Genomic DNA, 12,308 nt, shown 5'->3' with positions numbered 1-12,308 from the left:
TGAGCGATTACTGTCTGTCTGTGTATGCGTATACTGTCGCACTGCGCAGGTACCGCAATGGTCTTGTGACGGCGGACACAGAGAGGACCTCTTTGTAAAGTGATTGACAGTTAGGGGGCGTTTGGGAGATTAGCGGCAAAAACACAGGTGTGTCTCAACCGTTTGGGGGCTTACTTCCTGCAACCGTGCTGCGAGACCGTATGGCTATGCAGAACTTCTGATAGCCGTCTGATCTACGACAGATGCTGTACGCGGCCGCTGGGAGTTGCAAAGCTACATTTGCATATTTTCGTAGCCGCATCTGCATTTGGGTGCAGGTCTGAATCAGGCTCTTTATTACACAGAGCAGAATTAGGGGTAAATGTACTAAGCAAAGAAAAGAGAACTGAGCCAGTTGAGAAGTTGCCCATGGCAACCAATCAGCTGCTCTGTATAATTTTATGGTATATAAACAATAAATGTTACTTCAATGCTGATTGGTTGCCATGGGCAACTTCTCCACTGGCTCACTTCTCCACTGCTGAGTACATCTCACCCTAAATTCTTCCAGCGAGAAAACTTGTTTCCCTTGAGGGATGGCTGTCATACACTGCAGTCCTCCCTCATGGGCACGCAATACCAAGGCAGGGCATGTTACTGCTTCATGGTGTTCATTTTTTGTCTGTCTCCAAGACCAAAAATACTGCCCCCTTATGTTGTGACCAAGCCAGTACAATGTCTGGGCTGCTTCACAGCCCCAATCCATATTTACTTGGGTGCAATTTATGCAGAACCTACAGTACAATACTGTAAGGGATGACTGCAGTTTTCTGTAGAAATTAGACATCTTTAGGGGGATACATGGTAAAGATCTCTGTTGTTTTCTAATGTCTGTTCTCCTCTGCCTACATTTTGTAGCAGATGTATTAACCCGGAGAAAGGATAAACAACATTTTATGCAACTGACAGCATAAGGCATAAAAGGGCAGATTAACCTGAAGAATGGATAAAGAAGTGATAAAGCAGTGATAAGCACAAGGTGATAACGCACCAGCCAATCATTATGAATTTGAAAAATGTCAGTTAGGAGCTGATTGGCTGGTGCGTTATCACCTTGCGCTTATCACTGCTTTATCACTTCTCCAGGTTAATCTGCCCTTTTATCCCTTATGCTGTCAATTGCATAAAATGTTGACCAGTAAAATGGATCTCAAGTAAAAGAAATACAGGACACCGATATCCATCACCTGTGAGGGCAAAAGAAAACAGTCAATTGAAATATTCCCTCCACGACCAGTGTGCAAAGCAAATGAATCAGGGATGTGATAATATACTGTACAATACAACTTCTGCAGTCCTACTATCACCAATCTTACGTCCGGGCCTTGGCGCACTTCTCAGGGGGCATAATGAGCATAATCCAACATTCTTCTATCTAGAGCCCTTCAGAAGATCTGGGAACCCTATCTTAGGGGTCTATTTACTAAGCCTTGGGTGGAGAAAAACTGGACGGAGATAAAGTACCAGCCAATCAGCGTCTGTCATTTTTCAAACCCAACCTGTGACATAGCAGTTAGGAGCTGGTTGGCTGGTACTTTATCTCCATCCACTTTATCTCCATTCAGGCTTATTAAATAGATCCCATACACTCCAAATAACTTTTTTTATTTTTAACAAAATCCTTTCAGTTTTTCATTTGATATGCTTTACCCTCAAATTCTTGATGGTCTTGGATCCTTAACCCTTCCCCTAATGTCCTTTTTTCTCTTTTGTCCCCTTTCCTACCAGGGACGCCCCAACATCAGATAGACCCCAGTGCTATAATGTGGTGCACATAGGCCCCTAGGTCCAGGAAGTTCCACACCCTACACCCATTTCCAATATTTACCTCTCCGGCGGTGCCGTGGATATCACCAAGAACATCATGCAGGTGCCATGTTTCCGGAGATCTGCACATGCACACCATAGAAATCACCGGGAAAATGGCACCATTTCCCCCAAGAACAGCACATGCACAGTCGGTTCTGGTACAGTGTCGGAGTCTACTACATAAATCAGCTGGTGAAGAGAAAGGGGGGCAGTTGGGGGATGCACACTGGCAATTCATTCTTTTGATCTGCCCCTAGGCATGGTTTATTGTGGGGGCGTGGTAAAGCTCTGCTTGTCATGTTAACTGTTATGAATGTGCAAGCTACCTCTCCAGCTGACCCAGGACCACCTGACAGGCCCAGGCCAGGGTAATAAGTACCTTCGTCAGACCTACTTCTAATGAGTTTAAAGGCTCTGTTTCTTGGCTACAGGACACCATTAGCTCCTGAGGGTTTGGAACACTAGGGTTCACTCCCAGAGCCCGCCGTCACCCCCCTTGCAGAGCCAGAAGTCAGAAGACAGGTGAGTAGAAGAAGATAGAAGACTTCAGTGACGGCTTACTGAGGTACCGCACAGCGATCGCGCTGCGCGCCATGCTCCCACTACACAGTGGCACTGCAGGGCGCGGGGGGGGGGGGGGGGGCGCCCTGGGCAGCATAAAATCCTCATTTTCAGGCTGGCAAAAGTGGAATATAGTGCCTGGGCACAAAATCCGAACCCCCGCCAGTATATTATATTAAGAAAATAGCGGGGCTGAAGCGCGCCATTAAGGGGGCGGGGCTTAGCCCTCACAGCTCTCATCAGCGCCATTATCTCTTCACAGAAGCTGCAGAGACGCTGGTACTCTCCCTCAAACACTGCTGTACAAGTAACAGGGTGCAAAACGGGGGGGGGGGGGGCACATAATTTGGTGCAAATATAAAAGTGCTACTGGTCTGGGGCTTTATATTAGAGTTTCAGATCTGGGAATGAGCGCTGGGTTGTGAGCTGGCAAACTCCCTCTGTGTTTCTCTGACAGGCTTTACTGTGGGTCTGTCCCCTATTTGCCCAGTGTGTCTGTGGGTGTCGGTACACCTGTGTCGGCATGTCTGAGGCTGATTGCTCTTCCCAGGAGGAGACTGTGGTAAGGACAGAAACGGCTGTGGGAGTGACCCTGTCGGCACCGCCGACTCCTGATTGGGTAAATGTGTTGAATGCTAATGTGGCTCTTATTAATAAGAGATTGGATAAATCTGATTCTCAGAACCAGGCATGGAAGAAATCTGTGGAGGATGTGTTATCACAGGTCCAGACCCCCTCGGGGTCACATAAACGTTAATTTGCTCAGTTAGCAGACACAGATACCGACACGGACACTGACTCCAATGTCGACTATAGTGATACCAGATTAGACCCAAAATTGGCAAAGAACATTCAGTACATGATTGTGGCAATAAAAGACGTGTTACATCACTGAGGACCCTGCTGTTCCTGATACTAGGGTCTGTATGTTTAAGGGAAAGAAACCTGAGGTAACATTTACTCCCTCTCATGAACTGAATACCTTTTTTGAAAAAATGTGGGAAAATCCTGACAAAAAGTTTCTGATTCCTAAAAGGATTCAGGTGGCGTATCCGTTCCCCTCTGGGGATAGAGATAAGTGGGAATCATCCCCCATTGTGGACAAGGCCCTATCACGGTTGTCTAAAAAGGTGGCTTTACCGTCTCCTGACACGGCAGCCCTTAAGGATCCTGCGGATCGTAGACAGGAGAATACGTTAAAATCCATTTACGTCGCCACAGGTACGCTGCTCAGACCAACCATTGCATCGGCGTGGGTGAGTACTGCTATTAACAAATGGGCAGATAACTTGTCATCTGATATAGATACCCTAGATAGGGATAGCATCCTGTTAACTCTGGGTTATATCAAGGACGCTGCGGCCTACCTAAAGGAGGCGGCAAGAGATATTGGCATTTTAGGATCAAGCGCCAATGCCTTGGCAATATCAGCTAGACGAGCATTGTGGATTCATCAATGGAATGCTGATGCTGACTCTAAGAAAGCTATGGAGTCTCTCCCATATAAAGGTAGAGTCTTATTTGGTGAGGATCTCACTGATTTAGTATCTACGGCTACCGCGGGTAAGTCTTCATTTCTCTGACGTCCTAGTGGATGCTGGGAACTCCGTAAGGACCATGGGGAATAGACGGGCTCCGCAGGAGACTGGGCACTCTAAAAGAAAGATTAGGTACTATCTGGTGTGCACTGGCTCCTCCCTCTATGCCCCTCCTCCAGACCTCAGTTAGATTTCTGTGCCCGGCCCGAGCTGGTTGCACACTAGGGGCTCTCCTGAGCTTCTAGAAAGAAAGTTTAAATTAGGTTTTTTATTTTACAGTGAGACCTGCTGGCAACAGGCTCACTGCATCGAGGGACTAAGGGGAGAAGAAGCGAACCTACCTGCTTGCAGCTAGCTTGGGCTTCTTAGGCTACTGGACACCATTAGCTCCAGAGGGATCGACCGCAGGACCCGTCCTTGGTGTTCGTTCCTGGAGCCGCGCCGCCGTCCCCCTTACAGAGCCAGAAGCATGAAGATGGTCCGGAAAATCGGCGGCAGAAGACTTCAGTCTTCACCAAGGTAGCGCACAGCACTGCAGCTGTGCGCCATTGCTCCTCATACACACTTCACACTCCTGTCACTGAGGGTGCAGGGCGCTGGGGGGGGGGGGGGGCGCCCTGAGCAGCAATAAAAACACCTTGGCTGGCAAAATAACCACAATATATAGCCCCAGAGGCTATATATGTGGTAATTACCCCTGCCAGAATACAGAAAAAAGCGGGAGAAAAGTCAGCCGAAAAAGGGGCGGAGCCATCTCCCTCAGCACACTGGCGCCATTTTTCCCTCACAGTTCCGCTGGAAGGAAGCTCCCTGACTCTCCCCTGCAGTCTACACTACAAAAAGGGTAAAAAAGAGAGGGGGGCACTAAATTTAGGTGCAGTTTAATACTATAAGCAGCTATAAAGGGTCATAATTCAGTTAGTCCCTGCATTATTATAGCGCTCTGGTGTGTGCTGGCATACTCTCTCTCTGTCTCCCCAAAGAGCTTTTGTGGGGTCCTGTCTCCTTTAAGAGCATTCCCTGTGTGTGTGCGGTGTGTCGGTACGGCTGTGTCGACATGTTTGATGAGGAGGCTTATGTGGAGGCGGAGCAGATGCCGATAAATGGGATGTCGCCCCCTGTGGGCCGACACCAGAGTGGATGGATAGGTGGAAGGTATTAACCGACAGTGTCAACTCCTTACATAAAAGGCTGGATGACGTAACAGCTATGGGACAGCCGGCTTCTCAGCCCGCGCCTGCCCAGGCGTCTCAAAGGCCATCAGGGGCTCAAAAACGCCCGCTCCCTCAGATGGCAGACACAGATGTCGACACGGAGTCTGACTCCAGTGTCGACGAGGTTGAGACATATACACAATCCACTAGGAACATCCGTTACATGATCCCGGCAATAAAAAATGTGTTACACATTTCTGACATTAACCCAAGTACCACTAAAAAAGGGTTTTATGTGTGGGGAGAAAAAGCAGGCAGTGTTTTGTTCCCCCATCAAATGAGTGAATGAAGTGTGAAAAAGCGTGGGTTCCCTCGATAAGAAACTGGTAATTTCTAAAAAGTTACTGATGGCGTACCCTTTCCCGCCAGAGGATAAGTTACGCTGGGAGATATCCCCTAGGGTGGATAAGGCGCTCACACGTTTGTCAAAAAAGGTGGCACTGCCGTCTTAGGATACGGCCACTTTGAAGGTACCTGCTGATAAATAGCAGGAGGCTATCCTGAAGTCTGTATTTACACACTCAGGTACTAGACTGAGACCTGCAGATAGTGCTGCTGCAGCGTGGTCTGTAACCCTGTCAAACAGGGATACTATTTTGCGAACATAAGACGTCGTCTTATATATGAGGGATGCACAGAGGGATATTTTGCCAGCTGGCATCCAGAATTAATGCAATGTCCATTCTGTCAGGAGGGTATGAGAGACCCGACACTGGACAGGTGATGCTGGCTTTAAAAGGCACATAGAGCCTTATAAGGGTGAGGAATTGTTTGGGGATGGTCTCTGGGACCGCGTATCCACAGCAACAGCTGGGAAGAAAATTTTTTACCTCAGGTTTCCTCACAGCCTAAGAAAAGCACTGTATTATCAGGTACAGTCCTTTCGGCTTCAGAAAAGCAAGCGGGTCAAAGGCGCTTCCTTTCTACACAGAGACGAGGGAAGAGGAAAAAAGCTGCACCAGTCAGCCAGTTCCCAGAATCAAAATTCTTCACCCGCTTCCTCTGAGTCCACCGCATGACGCGGGGGCTCCACAGGCGTAGCCAGGTACGGTGCGGGGCCGCCTCAAAAATTTCAGCGATCAGTGGGCTCGCTCACAGGTGGATCCCTGGATCCTTCAAGTAGTATCTCGGGGGTACAAGCTGGAATTCGAGGTGTCTCCCCCCCGCCGTTTCCTCAAATCTGCCTTGCCGACAACTCCCTCAGGCAGGGAGGCTGTGCTAGAGGCAATTCACAAGCTGTATTCCCAGCAGGTGATAGTCAAGGTGCCCCTACTTCAACAAGGACGGGGTTACTATTCCACACTGTTTGTGGTACCGAAACCGGACGGTTCGGTGAGACCCATTTTAAATTTGAAATCCTTGAACACATACATAAAAAAATTCAAGTTCAAGATGGAATCGCTCAGGGCGGTTATTGCAAGCCTGGAGGAGGGGGATTACATGGTATCCCTGGACATCAAGGATGCTTACCTACATGTCCCCATTTACCATCCTCACCAGGTGTACCTCAGATTTGTGGTACAGGATTGCCATTACCAATTCCAAACACTGCCGTTTGGACTGTCCACGGCACCGAGGGTCTTTACCAAGGTAATGGCAGAAATGATGATACTCCTTCGAAAAAAGGGAGTTTTAATTATCCCGTACTTGGACGATCTCCTTATAAAGGCGAGGTCCAAGGAGCAGTTGTTGGTCGGAGTAGCTCTATCTCGGGAAGTGCTACAACAGCACGGATGGATTCTATACATTCCAAAGTCACAGCTGGTTCCTACCACACGCCTACTGTTCCTGGGGATGGTTCTGGACACAGAACAGAAAAAAAAAATTTCTCCTGCAGGAGAAAGCCAAGGAGCTGTCATCTCTAGTCAGAGACCTCCTGAAAACAAAAACAGGTATCGGTGCATCACTGCACACGAGTCCTGGGAAAAATGGTAGCTTCTTACGAAGCAAAATTCCATTCGGCAGGTTCCATAGGCCGCAGATTCGGCATACAGGACTGGGTCCTGGTAGCCACGGATGCCAGCCTTCGAGGCTGGGGGGCAGTCACACAGGGAAGAAATTTCCAAGGACTTTGGTCAAGTCAGGAGTCGTCCCAACACATAAATATTCTGGAACTGAGGGCCATTTACAATTCCCTAAGTCTGGCAAGGCCTCTGCTTCAAAACCAGCCGGTACTGATCCAATCAGACAACATCACGGCAGTCGCCCATGTAAACCGACAGGGCGGCACAAGAAGCAGGATGGCGATGGCAGAAGCCACAAGGATTCTCCGATGGGCGGAAAATCACGTCTTAGCACTGTCAGCAGTGTTCATTCCGGGAGTGGACAACTGGGAAGCAGACTTCCTCAGCAGACACGACCGACACCCGGGAGAGTGGGGACTTCATCCAGAAGTCTTCCAACTGTTGGTAAACCGTTGGTAAAGGCCACAGGTGGACATGATGGCGTCCCGCCTAAACAAAAAACTAGATATTGCGCCAGGTCAAGGGACCCTCAGGCAATAGCTGTGGACGCTCTAGTGACACCGTGGGTGTACCAGTCGGTTTATGTATTCCCTCCTCTGCCTCTCATACCAAAGGTACTGAGAATAATAAGAAAACGAGGAGTAAGAACGATACTCGTGGTTCCGGATGGGCCAAGAAGAGCTTGGTACCCAGAACTTACAGAAATAATATCAGAGGACCCATGGCCTCTACCGCTCAGACAGGATCTGCTACAGCAGGGGCCCTGTCTGTTCCAAGACTTACCGCGGCTGCGTTGGACGGCATGGCGGTTGAATTCCGGATCCTAAAGCAAAAGGGCATTCCGGAGGAAGTCATTCCTACGCTGATAAAAGCCTGGAAAGAAGTAACCGCAAACCATTATCACCGTATTTGGCGAAAATATGTTGCGTGGTGTGAGGCCAGGAAGGCCCCAACAGAGAAATTTCAGCTGGGTCGTTTTCTGCACTTCCTACAGTCGGGAGTGACTATGGGCCTAAAATTGGGTTCCATTAAGGTCCAGATTTCGGCTCTGTCGATTTTCTTCCAGAAAGAACTGGCTTCACTGCCTGAAGTTCAGACTTTTGTAAAGGGAGTGCTACATATTCAGCCCCCCTTTTGTGCCTCCTATGGCACCGTGGGATCTCAACGTGGTTGAGTTTTCCTGAAATCACATTGGTTTGAGCCACTTAAAACTGTGGATCGGAAATATCTCACGTGGAAAGTGGTCATGTTATTGGCCTTGGCTTCGGCCAGGCGTGTGTCAGAATTGGCGGCTTTGTCATGTAAAAGCCCTTATCTGATTTTCCATATGGATAGGGCAGAATTGAGGACTCGTCCCCGGTTTCTCCCTAAGGTGGTATCAGCTTTTCACTTGAACCAACCTATTGTAGTGCCTGCGGCTACTAGGGACTTGGAAGATTCCAAGTTACTGGACGTAGTCAGGGCCTTAAAAATTGATATTTCCAGGACGGCTGGAGTCAGGAAAACCGACTCGCTTTTTATCCTGTATGCACCCAACAAAATAGGTGCTCCTGCTTCTAAGCAGACTATTGCTCGCTGGATTTGTAGCACAATTCAGCTGGCGCATTCTGCGGCTGGATTGCTGCATCCTAAATCAGTAAAAGCCCATTCCACAAGGAAGGTGGGCTCATCTTGGGCGGCTGCCCGAGGGGTCTCGGCTTTACAACTTTGCCGAGCTGCAACTTGGTCAGGGGCAAACACGTTTTCAAAATTCTACAAATTTGATACCCTGGCTGAGGAGGACCTTGAGTTCTCTCATTCGGTGCTGCAGAGTCATCCGCACTCTCCCGCCCGTTTGGGAGCTTTGGTATAATCCCCATGGTCCTTACGGAGTTCCCAGCATCCACTAGGACGTCAGAGAAAATAAGATTTTACTCACCGGTAAATCTATTTCTCGTAGTCCGTAGTGGATGCTGGGCGCCCATCCCAAGTGCGGATTGTCTGCAATACTTGTTTATAGTTATTGCCTAACTAAAGGGTTATTGTTGAGCCATCTGTTGAGAGGCTCAGTTATATTTCATACTGTTAACTGGGTATAGTATCACGAGTTATACGGTGTGATTGGTGTGGCTGGTATGAGTCTTACCCGGGATTCAAAATCCTTCCTTATTGTGTCAGCTCTTCCGGGCACAGTATCCTAACTGAGGTCTGGAGGAGGGGCATAGAGGGAGGAGCCAGTGCACACCAGATAGTACCTAATCTTTCTTTTAGAGTGCCCAGTCTCCTGCGGAGCCCGTCTATTCCCCATGGTCCTTACGGAGTTCCCAGCATCCACTACGGACTACGAGAAATAGATTTACCGGTGAGTAAAATCTTATTTTTTGCCTTATGTTCCTCCACAACAAAAGAAGGCTCACCACTTTTAGATGCAGTCCTTACGGCCAAATAAATACAAAAAAGGCCGAGGTTATTCCTTCCTTGCCAATAGAGGAAGAGGTAAAAGATCTCCGACCGTGGCAGGTTCCCAGGAGCAGAAGTCCTCCCCGGCTTCTGCCAAATCCACAGCATGACGCTGGGGCTCCTCTGCGGGAGTCCGCGCCGGTGGGGGCACGTCTCAAGCTCTTCAGTCAATTCTGGGCTCGTTCGGCCCTGGACCCATGGGTTTTAGAAATAGTGTCCATGGGGTACAAACTGGAGTTTCAAGATGTTCCCCCTCACCGATTTTTCAAATCAACCTTACCAGCTTCTCTTCCGAACAGGGAGGTAGTATGCGATACAAAAGTTGTGTCTAAATCAAGTCATTATCAGGGTTCCCCCGGAACAACAGGGAGAAGGCTTTTATTCAAGCCTGTTTGTGGTCCCGAAACCGGACGGCTCGGTCAGACCAATTCTGAACCTAAAGTCCCTCAAGCTTTACCTAAGAAAATTCAAATTCAAGATGGAATCTCTCCGAGCAGTGATCTCCAGTCTGGAGGAAGGGGATTTCATGGTGTCGGTTGACATTTAGGATGCCTACTTACACGTCCCCATATATCCTCCGCATCAGGCTTATCTGAGGTTTGCTATTCAGGAATGTCATTACCATTTTCAGATGTTGCCGTTTGGTCTGTCCACAGCTCCGAGGATTTTCACCAAGGTAATGGCGGAAATGATGGTTCTCCTTCGCAAACAAGGAGTCACAATTATCCCTTACTTTGACGATCTCCTGATAAAGGCGAGATCCAAAGACAAGCTGGAGCAGGACATTGCGCTTTCCCTGACAGTTCTGCAGCAACATGGTTGGCTCCTAAACTTGCCGAAGTCACAGTTGAATCCGACGAAACGGCTGTCGTTTTTGGGAATGATTCTGGACACGGAATTACAGAGAGTTTTTCTTCCAGAAAAGAAGGCTCTGGAAATTCAGAGCTTGGTCAAACAAGGCGGACTACGAGGCCATTCAATTTGGCAAATTCCATGCCAGAGTGTTTCAGTGGGACCTACTGGACAAGTCGTACGGATCCCATCTGCACATGCACCGGAAAATAATCCTGTCCTCCAAGACCAGAATCTCCTGTGGTGGCTGCACAGCTCTCACCTCCTAGAGGGGCGCAGGTTCGGGATCCAGGACTGGATCCTAGTAACCACGTATGCGAGTCTCCGAGGCTGGGGAGCAGTCACTCAGGGGGAAACCTTCCAGGTAAAATGGTCAAGCCAGGAAGTTTGTTAACACATAAACGTTCTAGAGTTAAGGGCCATTTACAACGGCCTTCTTCAAGCGGAACGTCTTCTTCGCAACCTGCCCATCCTAATACAGTCGGACAACATAACAGCAGTAGCGCGCATAAACAGCCAGGGTGGAACAAAGAGCAGGGCGGCAATGGCAGAGGCCACAAAAGTTCTCCGCTAGGCGTAAAGACATACAAGCGCTCTGTCAGCAATCTTCATTCCAGGAGTGGACAACTGGGAAGCAGACTTCCTCAGCAGACACGGTCTCCATCCAGAAGAGTGGGCTCTTCATCAAGAGGTCTTCACAGAAGTGACAAGTCTTTGGGGAATTCCTCAAATTGACATGATGGCGTCTCGCCTCAACAAGAGACTTCAGAGATATTGTTCCCGGTCGAGGGACTCTCAAGCAATAGCAGTGGATGCGCTGGTGACACCATGGGTGTTTCAGTCGGTGTACGTGTTCCCTCCGCTTCCACTCAGTCCAAAGGTGCTAAAGATCATAAGAAGAACAAAGGTTCAGGTGGTCCTCATTGTTCCGGACTGGCCAAGGAGGGCTTGGTATCCAGATCTTCAGGAATTACTCATAAGAGATCCCTGGCCTCTTCCTCTACGAGAGGATCTGTTACAGCAGGGCCTGTGCGTATATCACGACTTACCGCGGCTACGTTTGACGGCTTGGCGGTTGAACGCCGGATGCTAGCCCGAAAGGGTATTCCCAGTGAAGTCATTCCTACACTTCTTCAGGCTAGAAAAGGAGTAACGTCTAAACATTATCACCGTATTTGGAGAAAATATGTGTCTTGGTGTGAATCCAAGAAGGCTCCTACGGAAGAATTTCAGCTAGGGCGTTTTCTCCATTTCCTGCAAGCAGGTGTGGATGCGGGCCTAAAGTTAGGCTCGATTAAAGTACATATTTCGGCCTTATCGGTTTTCTTTCAAAAACAATTGGCTTCCCTTCCAGAAGTTCAGACTTTCGTGAAAGGAGTTTTGCACATCCAACCTCCATTTGTGCCCCCAGTGGCGCCATGGGATCTTAACGTGGTGTTGCATTTCCTTCAGTCGCATTGGTTTGAACCTTTACAGAAGGTAGAGTTGAAATTTCTCACTTGGAAAGTGGTCATGCTATTGGCCTTAGCATCCGCAAGGCGGGTGTCTGTGTTGGCGGCTTTGTTTTACAAGAGTCCTTATTTAATCTTCCATGAAGATAGAGCAGAGTTGAGGACTTGTCAACAATTTCTGCCGAAGGTGGTTTCATCGTTCCACATGAACCAGCCTATTGTGGTACCGGTGACTACTGACGTCTTCACGGAGTCAAGATCTCTCGATGTTGTCAGGGCCTTAAAGATTTATGTCACCAGATCGGCTCAACTTAGGAAAATGGAAGCTCTGTTTGTCTTGTATGCTGCCAACAAGATTGGGACGCCAGCTTCCAAGCAGACTATTGCGCGCTGGATCTGTAATACGATTCAGCTTGCTCATTCTACGGCTGGATTGCCGTT

The sequence above is a fragment of the Pseudophryne corroboree genome, chromosome 7, assembly GCF_028390025.1.
Source record: "Pseudophryne corroboree isolate aPseCor3 chromosome 7, aPseCor3.hap2, whole genome shotgun sequence".
Lineage (NCBI taxonomy): Eukaryota > Metazoa > Chordata > Amphibia > Anura > Myobatrachidae > Pseudophryne > Pseudophryne corroboree.
Note: the sequence above shows the minus strand (reverse complement) of the source record.